The sequence below is a fragment of the Salvelinus alpinus genome, chromosome 25, assembly GCF_045679555.1.
Source record: "Salvelinus alpinus chromosome 25, SLU_Salpinus.1, whole genome shotgun sequence".
In the NCBI taxonomy this organism is placed as follows: domain Eukaryota; kingdom Metazoa; phylum Chordata; class Actinopteri; order Salmoniformes; family Salmonidae; genus Salvelinus; species Salvelinus alpinus.
In genome coordinates this window covers 19,540,498-19,553,965 of record NC_092110.1, presented here as the reverse complement: position 1 = coordinate 19,553,965, position 13,468 = coordinate 19,540,498, and the positions used below count along the sequence as shown (strand labels likewise).

General features: G+C 44.4%; 3 pseudogenes; 1 reads left to right on the top strand and 2 right to left on the bottom strand.

Moving 5' to 3' along the window:
- Window positions 1-1,610, top strand: LOC139553057 (zinc finger BED domain-containing protein 4-like; annotated as a pseudogene).
- A 6,793-nt stretch (window positions 1,611-8,403) lies between these two features.
- On the bottom strand, window positions 8,404-12,414 carry LOC139553056 (AP-5 complex subunit mu-1-like; annotated as a pseudogene).
- Window positions 12,415-12,463: 49 nt separating this feature from the next.
- Window positions 12,464-13,400, bottom strand: LOC139553559 (AP-5 complex subunit mu-1-like; annotated as a pseudogene).
- Between the last annotated feature and the right edge of the window lie 68 nt (window positions 13,401-13,468).

The window sequence follows — 13,468 nt, the reverse complement described above, 5'->3', positions numbered from 1 at the left end:
ATGGCAGGACAAAGACCTAAGAAGATGGATAAAGCAATTATTAAGATGATAGCCCCTGACAAGCAGTCATTCACAGTGGTGTCGAACGTTGGTTTTCAGCGGCTGATTACTTTTGCTGAACCCCGGTACAGGATCAAAGATGAAAAATGATACCGCACAGAAATGCTAGATAAAACACATGAAAGAGCTGTGATGAAAGTGAAGAATCTGATGGCACCATTGAATGCTCCACACATGGCATTCACAACTGACTGCTGGTCAGGCACTACAGAGTCCCTGATGAGCCTTACTGGACATTTAATTGACAATGTCTGGACAAGAAAGCAGGTTGTGCTGAATGTCAAGACTATGACTGGATCACACACAGGAAAGTACATCAGAGAGATGTTTTTAACCATGTTGGAATACTGGGAAATCCACACAGAATGTGTAGTGCCTGTCCTCTGGGACAGTGGGGCAAACATGGTGAAGTTATGAGACTGGCAGAGCTTCCAGACTTCAGCTGCAGTGCACACACCCTACAGCTTGTAATCAATGATGGCCTATCCAGTCAGAGAGCTGTGCTAGACATTATGCCATGTTTAAGAGCTGTGCAACTCACTTTGACCACTCTGTACTGGCCAAACAGAGGCTGAGAGCCATTCAGGAAGAGCTTGGCCTTCCCAAACACAGCATCATCCAAGCAGTTCAAACTCGCTGGAACTCAACACTACACATGTTGCAGAGGATGTTTGAATAGAGACGTGCACTGAATGTGTATGCAGGTGAATATGGACACATCAGCAGTTTGTCTGCTGCACAGTGGGACATTGTCTCTAACCTAATTGAGACTCTGGCACCTATGGAGTAGGTGACGGTGGAGATGAGCCACTCCGACTCTACAGCCGCATGCATCATCCCCAGTGTGTCGGTGCTGAAGCTGATGCTGCAGCAGGAGGATTCTTCTACTCAAGGCATCAAAACTTTACGGAAGACCATGTTGGACAGTCTGACAAGGTGGTTCCCCAAGGCCGAGGAGACAAAGTGCCTGGTGCTGGCAACTGTCCTGGATCCACATTACAAAAGCTATGCCTTCACCTCAGGGACAGCACTAGAGAAAGCAAAAGAGTGGCTGAAGGAGGAATCTGACCTACTAAGGAAGCCAAATCCCAGAGCCACAGCAGAAAGGACTAGTGTAGAGGAGGACTCAGATCCAGGTGCAAAGAGTCCAGATAGATCAGCCACCCAGTCTGGTGGAAAGACTCTACTCTAGAATCCTTGGAAGCCAAGAGGGCAGGGCTGAAGTCCAGTGCAGTTTTGAAATTGAGTTGGAGCGTTACCTCACAGAGCCTGTCATTGACAGAAAGAGCAGTTTGCCTTTGGAGCGGTGGAAGCAGAATGAGGACAGACTTCAATCACTTGCTCCACTGGCAAAGAAGTTTCTCTGTCCCCCATCTTCTTCAGTCCCTAGCGAGAGAGTGTTCAGTGAGGTGGGGATCATTTATGATAAGCGGAGGAGCAGACTGACAGGGGAACATACAGACAAGCTCTGCTTTCTGCACTACAACCTAAAACCTCTTAACTGGGAATATATTAGGAACTACCAGCTTTCATATGTTCTCATGTTCTGAGCAAGGAACTTAAACGTTAGCTTTTATACATGGCACATACTGCACTTTTACTTTTCTCTCCAACACTGTGTTTTTGCATTATTTAAACCAAATTGAACATGTTTCATTATTTATTTGAGACTAAATTGATTTTATTTATGTATTATATTAACTTAAAATAAAAGTGTTCATTGTTCATTCAGTATTGTTGTAATTGTCATTATTACAAATATATATATATAAAAATCATTCGATTAATCGGTATCGGCATTTTTGGTTATCCAATAATCGGTATCGCCGTTGAAAAATCATAATCGGTCGACCTCTAGCATGCACTGTGCGAAAAACTTATTCTTGTACTTCTTCTTCTTCTATGGTAATATGGCGGTTCGCAAACAAACATTAGAGGTGCATGCCGCCACCTACTGTACTGTGTAGTCAATCACCCCCCCCCCCCAATCCTCATCCAACCTCAATAACTATACACATCAATCTTTCCCGCTCTTCCACATACCGGTACTTACAACAACACATCATCACATGCTCCAGTGTTTCATCAACCATACACTCGATACACAAACCATTCACATGCTTGCCAACCAGATGCAATGATGAGTTCAATGTACAATGTCCAAGGCGCAACCGAGCAAACACCACCTCTTCCTTCCTAATCTGACCTTTGAATCTTGGTCCACCGTCCTTTCTTTGGAGGGCATATAAATACCGGCCCTTGGGCTCACTGTCCCATGAAAAACAACTTTATGACACTCATAGAAGTTAATTTGCTGAGGAGTCGCATACAAATCTTTGGAACAGTGTACTATCAAGAAGTCTACAAATTGTATTAAATAATTGAATGCAGAAATAAAATGACATATCTATAAAACTAAATTACGTTTTTTGTTTAGTGTGTCAAACAGACAGAGCTCAACAACATGTTCTCCATCCATACCACTGGATGTCGTAGAAGGCTTGACAGTGTGAGGGTAGCGCTTCGTCCCTACACTGTCGTTGCATTTTGGTACACCAGAATTACATTAATTTCCAATGAAACGCTGTGTTCGCCTTGCAGCATTGTGTTGCAGAGGCAGTTGCAGTGCGTTCGGTGTGGTGCGTATGTTGGATTTATCGAAGTTTGTGTCAAACTGTATGCGTAAATGGCTTGACAGAAATTGTAGAAGTTGAATGTTGATTTTTTTGTTGCATACATATCCAGATGATGCTGCGTACTATTCTGCGCAATGACGCTGTCGGTGTGATCGAAGCGTAAGGAGATTAAAGGTATACTCAGCAATATGACGTAGACAAAGAAAGTAAACAGCATAGTGGGTCAATTTCCGCAACAACTAAGAGTATAGAAGCTCAAGGCTCAACTTTTCAACTGTTTTGGTCCCGTGGCTCCCCGTGAAGCAAAACCGTGCACATGCACAGGTACTGTGTGTGACTGTGTGAGAGTGAAGTCTTGCATCTCACCATAGCTGTGGGAAGTACAGGTGCTGGAGGTGCTGCAGCACCCACTGGTGGTGAGATGAACAAGATGGCACCAACAGACATGGTCGCCCTGTTCCTAGCACCTAGCCAACTTTGTAGTATTTTTTTGTGTATTTATTTCTTACATTATTTGCTCAGAACGTTTCTTTCACTATGGGCTGCTCTAAGACTCCACTGACGGAGAAGAGGAATATAAAGTGGGCTTTTAGTCCGTCTCAGGAGGCGTGCATACCATCCACTGCTTCCGAGCATATTACAAGCTAATGTTCAGTCCCTGGACAATAAAGTAGACAAGTTCAGGGTGAAGATCTCCTTCTAGAGAGACATCAGGGACTGTACATTTCATGGAATCATGGCTTTCTTCGGATATACTATCCCTGTCCATACAGCCAGCGGGGTTCTCAGTACATCGTGCGGACAGGAATAAAATAAGTCTCCAGGAAAAAAGCAGAGGTATATGTTTCATGATTTAACTACTCATGGTGTGATTGTGGTAACGTACAGGAACTCAAGTCCTTTTGTTTTCCCGATCTGGAATACCTTACTATCAAATGTCGACCACATTACCTCCCAAGAAAATGTTCTTTGTTCGTCGTCACAGCCGCGTATATTTCCCCTCAAGCCGACACCGCGACAGCTCTGGACTTCATGCAAACTGGAAACTGCCTATCCTGAGACTGCATTTATTGTAACTGGGGACTTTAATAAAGCAAATCTGGGGAAAACGCTAAAGAAGTTTTATCAGCTGCGCTACTCGCTCATCAAGAATTCTTGACCATTGCTACTCCCCCTTCCGGGATGGTGGGGCGGCAGGTAGTCTAGTGGTTAGGGTGGTGGACTAGTAACCGAAAGGTTGCAAGATTGAATCCCCGAGCTGACAAGGTACAAATCTGTCGTTCTGCCCCTGAAAAAGGCAGTTAACCCACTGTTCCTAGGCCGTCATTGAAAATAAGAATTTGTTCTTAACTGGCTTGCCTAGTTAAATAAAGGTAAATAATGGCTACAAGGCCCTTCCTTGCCCTCCCTTTAGCAAATCAGATCACGCCTCCATTCTGCTCCTCCCTTCCTATAGGCAGAAACTTAAACAGGAAGTACCCCTGTTAAGGATTGTTCAATGTTGGTCTGACCAATCGAAATCTATGCTTCAAGATCGCTTTGATATTGCGGACTGGGATAGGTTCCGGGTTGCCACTGAGAATAAGAGGAAGTGAATAGAGGATGTTGTTCCCACTGTGACGATTAGAACTTATCCAAACGAAAAACGAAAAACCACCAATTACGGGTTATAAAGGGAAAACCAGCGAAGTCACGGACACCGATTCCTTGCTCTGGACAAGCTAAACACCTTCTTTATCCGCTTCAAGGAAAACACAGTTCCAGTGCTGGGGGAGCAGCCCGTATCCCTAGCCGCTCCCTCAGAGCATGTGCAGACCAGCTGGCTAGAGTGTTTACGGACATATTCAATCCCTCCCATCCCAGTCTGTTGTCCCCACTTGCTTCAAGATGTCCACCATTGTTCCTGTACCCGAGAAAGCGAAGGTAACTGAACTAAATGACTATCACCCCGTAGCACTCACTTCTGTCATCATGAAGTGCTTTGAGAGGCTAGTTAAGGATCATATCACCTTCACCTTACCCGACACCCTAGACCCACTACAATCGCCATTGCCTCTGGACAAGAGGAATACCTATGTAAGAATCCTGTTCATGAACTACAGCTCAGCCTTCAATACCATAGTACCCTACAAGCTCATCACTAAGCTTAGGCCCTGAGTCTGAATCCCGCCCTGTGCAACTGGGTCCTGAACTCCCTGACAGGCTGAACCCAGGTGGTGAACACAACAAAACGAAGGAGCTGATCGTGGACTTCAGGAGACAGCAGAGGGACTGTTTTTTGGCATGCACATCACTGAAAAACTGAAATTGTCTATCCACACAGACTGTGTGGTGAAGAAAGCGCAACAGCGCTTGGCCCCTAAAATCCTCACAAACTTCTACAGATGCACCACTGAGAGTCATCCTGTCGGGCTGTGTCACCACCTGGTACGGCAACTACACCATCCACAACCGCAGGGCTCTAGAGGGTGGTGCGGCCGGCCCAACGCATCACCAGGGCACATTTCTTGCACTCCAGGACATCTACAGCACCCATTGTCACAGGAAGGTGGAGAAGATCATCAAGGACCTCAGTCACCCAAGCCACAGTCTGTTCACCCCGCTATCAACTAGAAGGCGGAGATAGCACAGGTGCATCAAAGCTGGGATCACCAAGACTGAAAAACAGCTTCCATCTGCAGGCCGTCAGATTGTTAAATAGTCACTACTAGCTGACCTCCGCCCAGTACCCTGCACTGAACTGGAACAATATCAAATAAGGAACATAGCATTCTCTCAACCTTGGCTTGCAGACCTGCTCCTGTCCATGTCAAACACATAGGTGTACTAGCCCACTAGTTTAGCAAGCAACACCATGCTGGGCAAGGCACAGGTCATATAAACTAGATTGAGTTATTTGGCAATGTTAGTTGTGAATGATACAAACCATAGAATGTCTTAGAAATCAACAGATAGGCCTATATGGGCTGTATGATGCGACTATAGGCTATTGACGATTTGAGAAAGTTGCAAAAAAAAGTCACATTACATTTTCACCCATCAGACTGTTCTCAATTTAATATTGTCTTTACTAACATGTAAAATTAGTTTTGATTTAGAATTGCCCACTATCAAATAGGCAGGAACAGTGGCAAGAGAAAAAACACATGTCATCTGTATGCACTCGAATAGCTAATGAAGGCCGCTTTCCCACGTTTATAGTTCCTCCCATTCTTCTCTGCAGATCCTCTCAAGCTCTGTCAGGTTGGATGGGGAGTGTTGCTGCACAGCTATTTTCAGGTCTCTCCAGAGATGTTCGATCAGCTTTAAGTCCGGGCTCTGGCTGGGCCACTCAAGGACATTCAGAGACTTGTCCCGAAGCCACTCATGTGTTGTCTTGGCTGTGTGCTTAGGGTCATTGTCCTGTTGGAGGGTGAACCTTCGCCCCAGTCTGAGGTCCTGAGCGTTCTGGAGCAGGTTCTCATCAAGGATCTCTCTGTACTTTGCTCCATTCATCTTTTCCTCGATCCTGACTAGTCTCCCAGTCCCTGCCGCTGAAAAACATCTCCACAGCATGATGCTGCCACCACCATGCTTCACCGTAGGGATGGTGCCAGGTTTCCTCCAGACGTGACGCTTGAAATTCAGGCCAAAGAGTTCAATTTTGGTTTCATCAGACCAGAGAATCTTGTTTAGGTGTCTTTTGAGTGTCTTTAGGTGTCTTTTGGCAAACCAAGTGGGCTGTCGTGCCTTTTACTGAAGAGTGGCTTCCATCTGGTCACTCTACCATAAAGGCCTGATTGGTGGAGTGCTGCAGAGATGGTTGTCCTTCTGGAAGGTTCTCCCATCTCCACAGAGGAACTCTAGAGCTCTGTCAGAGTGACTATCGGGTTCTTGGTCACCTCCCTGACCAAGGCCCTTCTCCCCCAATTGCTCAGTTTGGCTGGGCGGCCAGCTCTAGGAGGAGTCTTGGTGGTTCCAAACTTCTCCCATTGAAGAATTATGGAGGCCACTGTGTTCTTGGCGACCTTCAATGATGCAGACATTTTTTGGTACCCTTCCCCAGATCTGTGCCTCGAAACAATCCTGTCTCGGTGCTCTACGGACAATTCCTTTGACCTCATGGCTTGGTTTTTGCTCTGACATGCACTGTCAACTATGGGACCTTACTGTATATAGACAGGTGTGTGCCTTTCCAAATTATGTCCAATCAATTGAATTTACCACAGGTGGACTCCAATCAGGTTGTAGAAACATCTCAAGAATGATCAATGGAAACAGAGTGCACCTGAGCTCAATTTCGTGTCTCATAGAAAGGGTCTGAATACTTATGTAAATAAGGTATTTCTGTTTGATATTTTTATACATTTGCAAAAAATTCTAAAAACCTGTTTTCACTTTGTCATTGTGGGGTATTGTGTGTAGATTGCTGAGGATTTTTTTATTTTTTTAATCCATTTTATAATAAGGCTGTAATGTAACAAAATGTGGAAAAAGTCAAGGGGTCTGAATACACATAAGCCCTTATATGTATGAGTGTTTAAATTGATCATCACCTTAGAAAGTGCTGTCCATTTCGTTGTGTTAGGCTTTGAAACAACATCCACATTGACCATGTTTTCCACTCAGTTTCAAATTGATCAATCACAGTGAGGTGAGTTTTAAAAGCATGATACTGTTTTGATAAGTGTTTGATGTGATTTTCAATTACATTTGCATTGATGTCAGCGTGGTTAGAGGGACAATAGAGCCCTGAGTACCAGGCCATTAGCTACCTTTTGATCATTAGTGAGTTGGGTTCTACTAACACATGTCCAGAGTGCATAAGAGGAGATTACCATGACTCAATGGTCACGTAGAATTTTACTGCAGTCATGACTGGTCACGCAACAGCCCTAGTCGTGGTGAATTAAGACAATCAGAAATCGGACATCCCCAAATGGGCACTTTCCTACATTTGTCCGCAGCAGGCCAGTAGTACTTCTCTGCGTGCTCAGGCGCCCTCGCTCCATCAACATTAAGAAGACAGCGAAATCAGACACATGCTCGTTGCTCACATGGAGCACTCCAAACAAAACACAATGAAAAAATGTACAACACTCAGAAATGATGGTATGACAACCAAAACTTGTTTCTCACACGTGGATCAGGTTGTGAACTCTGCAAACAACGTTTCCACTGCGAGAATAAGAACAGTAAATGACTGTAGGCCTAATTAATCCATGCATTAACAGAAATGTATGTAACCAAATGATGGGGTTAACTGTAAATGTACTACTGGTGAATTCATAAAAATAAACAATAAAAGTGCAAACAATTAACAGGAGACAGCTCACCATATTCTGGAGAGCTGAGCACATTCTGGAGAGAGATGTGCCAAATGTCTTTGTCACACACTCCTCCCCTTCTTGTCTCAACATTTCAAATCTTCCTCAAGACACATTATCTTCACACATATTTGAGATGCATTGCTTTCACTGACAGCCACATCTCAATAATCAGCACGGCCTATTGCTACCTGCACTGCACAAATTGTGGGCTACCCAAATAGGCATATATGCCTACACGCTTATGATTTGAAACAATCCACAGCTTTAAAAAACGAATGGTCCAAAATTAAGCATTTTCCTACAACTGAGCAAATCAATGTGGTGCCCCTTTGTGCTTTGTATAATATCATGTAGGTTCCACAGTTGAGCGCAAAGATGATGGAAAGAGAAAGACCATGGGTATTCATAAACTTTATTACATGATCTTCTTAAAAATCAGATGCTTTTTATTCTCCGTTAGGTCAAGTAGATCACAAGTCAATGAATCAAAAGAAATTGCTTCAAAAAAAACAACCAGAATGCAGCATCTCAATTTAGTTGAATGCCTATGGTATGGGTTCAAGGCATTCTAGCAAAGGCTTGTTAAAATGAGCCCATTAATGTAGAAAGCCTTATTTAACCAACAATGCCATGTCTGCCAGTGGGAAGCCAGTAACTGCACAGTCCTCAGGAGTCAGGCTGACAACAGGATGGGTTGCTCAAGAGCTTTAGAGCAATCAGCAACTTTTAAAAAACATACCCTTTACCAGTTCACTACACACACGGGCACGCACACACACACACACACACACACACACACAGGGTCTTAAAGCCAAATCAATGTGGAGAAAGGGAAGGCTCGGAGGTCCTGGTGTCTGCCATACCATACTGCTACATAAAAAGGTGCAGGATGCCATGTTAGCAATTGGTTCCAATTGACAGAGGATTGGTCATGGTCAGTCTCCTGGGTGGAAATCCTGGTGAGAATGTGGCTATTGCACCAGCAAGAGGGCAAGAGAGGCCAGTGCTGGACAATAGAGCACTCAGAGGAATCTGGCTACAGTGGAACACACTCACAGTGGATCACAATCTCCCCCTGTTTTAACTCTTCAACTACCAGATGTTCACATACTTAGCAGTGTCTATATGACCATTATATATACACTGGACAAAAATATAAACGCAACATGTTGCAAACGCACAAAATGCTTCTTTCTCTCAGATATTGTGCACCAATTTGTTTATATCCCGGTTAGTGAGCATTTCTCCTTTGCCAAGATAATCCATCCACCTGACATGTGTGGCATATCAAGAAGCTCATTAAACAGCATGATCATTACACAGGTGCTCCGTGTGCTGGGGACAATAAAAGGCCACTCTAAAATGTGCAGTTTTGTCACAACACAATGCCACAGATGTCTCAAGTTGAGGGAGCGTGCAATTGACATGCTGAATGCAGGAATGTCCACCAGAGCTCTTGCCAGAGAACTGAATGCTAATTTATCTCCCATATGCCACCTCCAACATCGTTTTAGAGAATTTGGCAGTACGTCCAACTGGCCTCACAAGAGCAGACCATGTGTAACCACACCAGCCCAGGACCTCCATATCCGGCTTCTTGACCTGCGTGATCATCTGAGACTAGCCACCCGGACAGCTGATGAAACTGATGAGCATTTCTGTCTGTAATAAAGCCCTTTTGTGGGGTAAAACGTATTCTTATAGGCTGGGCCTGGCTCCCCAGTGGGTGGACCCTCCCAGGTGGGCCCTCCCAGGCACAGTCTTGTGAAATCCATAGATTAGGGCCAAATTAATTTACATTTATATTTTTGTTCAGTGTACCTTCCTTACTAAAAACAGGGTCTACATATAGTATGTCTTGGGAAACAGCTTTGTTCACTTTTTTTGTACACATTTTGTAGACCTGCCTATGCATTTTCTTTAAATTTACAGTTTTTTTTATCATGGTCATGCATGGATGAGCTCTACTCTAATCAAATTGCAATTAGGACCTGAATCCGGGCCCCTACGCTAAACCAATTTTTGGCATGTAATATTTAATGCCACCACACCCAGTTTCTCCAATTAGCCAGTCATCTGGCCAGCTGGGGCCTCAACTTTTTAGAGGGCGGTTCAGTGGAGAGGCTGGGTATTTGAAGAGACCACTGGCTGACAGGCAGGGCAGTCACAGGGAGGGACCAGTGAGTCCTGCCAGTTCTCCAGAGGGGCCCTTTGTGGCACAGACTCTGCCCAGATCAGCTTACCCTTTCACAGCCCAAGCCCCGTCTCCCACAGGCCCTCAGCTCCAGCTGACAACAAGGCCCCAGCTGCTAATTATCCGGCTGATGGAGGGGTGGGACTGAAGTGGGACTGTCAAAGCTAAGGGTGGCAACACTCTCTAAAGAGATGTGGAGTGGGGTGGCCAAACAAGTTCCAAAAATGGCAGCATCAATACCATTTTTATAATTTCAATATCTCTATCCAGTAGTACTACTCTTTACTAGAATTCAGTTAAATAACCATTATCTCTATTTAATAAGGCACATTCTTTCACAGAACAGGGATTGGTCTGTGTTCAGAACAGATGAGAAACAGCATTTTGCATCTTAGATGAGACCGAGACTGTAAGAACAACAGCAGAAACAAACCATTCAGTTACAGTACTTTGACCATTTGGTTCATAACGTTGGATGCTGTCCGTTTCACAGACTCAAACCTGGTCACCAGAATCCTGTTGTCCAGTTGCTGCAGAGAGGAGAGAGACAGAGTGTGCATTCAGAATTCACACTAATACACCTATTTTCATACATAATAATGAAACCAGCATTAGAACCCAAATATGTGACTATCCAAGGTTTTGCAGAGGAATAGACCAGCACTGAATGCTGGGCTACACATCATTGAGACAGAGTCAAGTCTGGCACTCAAAAGTACAACTGAAAAACATAAATGAAAAGTTTCTGGTTTGTTTGGTTTTAGATGCATCTCCATTGTCTAGAAAGAATCTGACTTACTTTGACTGTAAGGTCTGTGCAGAGAGGATCTGTAGGTCCTGGGAGCTGCCCTAAGAAACTCACAGTGCTGTCTAGAGACACCTCACTGGACTTGGGGAACTTCTGGCCTAAAGAGTGGCAGGGCAGAATAGGCATGTTGTTTTTCCATAAACAAAGGCTATTTTAACATGTAATATGGCTTAACTGGGTCATTGCAAAATGTAAATGTTGTCGCCAGACCAATGAGACATACAGAGGACCCAGACCAGCAGGTTCTCCTTGAACACCTCCAGCTGTCCTGAGCTCACCTTTACATCCACACTACTCATCTGGTCCATACAGGGACACATAGGTCAGAGGTTAAATTGAACTTCAAGTCAAGATGTGTTTCTTTAAAAAATTGCTGAAACACTATTTCAAGCGACAAAAAGTGATGATTATGTGTAATAAGCTACTATGTTGACATCAGGAAGCCCATCATCAATGTGAGATGTTATGAATTGTATTTAGAGGAAGCGCTACCGGAGAGCCAAGTCTAGGTTCAAAAGGCTCATTAACAGCTTCTACCCCAAGCCATAAGACTGCTGAACAATTCATCAAATGGCCACCCGGACAATTTACATTGACGACCCCCCCCCCCCCCCCCCCCCTTTGTTTTTACACTGCTGCTACTCGCTGTTTATTATCTATGCATAGTTACTTTACCCCTACCTACCTATGTACAAATGACCTCAACTAACCTGTACCCCCGCACATTTACTCGGTAACGGTACCCCCTGTATATAGCCTCGTTATTGTTATTTTATTGTGTTACTTTCTTTTCTTTTTACTTTACTTTATTTAGTAAATATTTTCTTAACTCTATTTATTGGGCTTGTAAGTAAGCATTTCACGGTAAGGTCTACTACACCTGTTGTATTTGGCGCATGTGACAAATACAATTTGATTTGATATGTCCATAGGTTACCTGTTAAAGAACGGCAGATGTGCCTCACAGTACTCAAAGCTGTTCCTCACACTCTCGTGAAGTTTGAGACTCACAGTCAAATGCAGCTGGTTGTCATACTCCTTCAGCTGATAGAGAGGATGGGTGGCACGGGGACCTGAGAAAAGACAGCATTTCATTTAACATGAGATGAACACAGCAATGTATGACATTTTTTGATGTATGAAGGAGTGTTTAGCTATGTTTAGAAGCTGTGGACCTGAAAGACTCAATGGGAGAAGGGGAACTTGTAGGGGCCAGAGGCATCCAGTGAAGACACACAAGGATGGACCAGGACATCCAGCAGTGGTGAGCCATTGGGTCGCAGGGAGAGAGTGACCGTCACATTGGGAAGGACCCCTTCCACGTCACACAGATTACACAAAGGGAAAAATAACAAATGGGTTTGAGATAATTAGGAGACAGCAGAAGGCAACAAGAAGCTTTAGCATTACATTTACTGTACCATAGACATAAACGATATTACTGTGCTCACCTTGCAATTCACTGTGCCGTAGACACTGTGCAGTTTCCATACTGCATGGAGCGTATCATCTCCGATAGAGCTACATTCACCACATCCCCACCATGCTGCAGCCGTTTTCTAGGCTTGGTGTTTCTGGATCCTTGCAGGAGAGGGCATTGCTGATGCCGATGAGGCCCCTGGCTGAGGGATGTCCAGGGGGGTCCCAAAGGGGCAGACCTGCAGGAAGATAGAGGGTATCATGGCCAGGTGAGAGGCCAGCCCTTCACTGTCAGGCCTACTCCCAGACCCACAGAGGAAAGCCTGCAGGTCCGACAACAGTGTGAGGTCCTGTGAGACAGAGAACAGCCTGGCCAGAGGAGGAAGGGCCCATCCACCAGGGGCAAATGGCCAACACTGGCCAGAGGACCCCTCCACTGGAACCCTCCACATGCAGCTTCATAGCTGGCGAGCGCTGCTGGTGGAGACAGTTATCTCATAGAGCCATGTACAGTTTGTCAGGGTTTGTGAGTAATAGGAGCTGTGAGTAGAAGCTGGAGCACACGAACATCCTCTGGGACAGACACACACAGGGAGCCGGCCAGACACTTAGCACGCTGCTCCACTGTTGGGTATCGCATGTGTTAGAGAAGAAGACAAAATACTGCACAATCACAAGATGACATAGCCTGCTGACAGTGTTGAAAGTAGAATAATAAAAATGAGTACATGCACAGTACAATCAGGGAAAATAAGAAAAAAAAGCATTACAAATCTGGAAAAACACACTACAGATTCCCCCTCTCGTATATAACGTTACTGTATAATCCACAATGCCCTCACACTCATTTTGGCCAGTAATGACTGTTATTGACTGTGATTGAGGTTATGAATAATTATGGTAACCAGGACTCTTCAGTGATACATCTATGAGTAAAATCCTAAAATAAACAAAGGAAAAAATAATGCAATATTGTTTCATTTTAAACTTACACGGCTGATGTTCTATCAAATTAACATTCTGTTGCGTTCTATTTTCATTG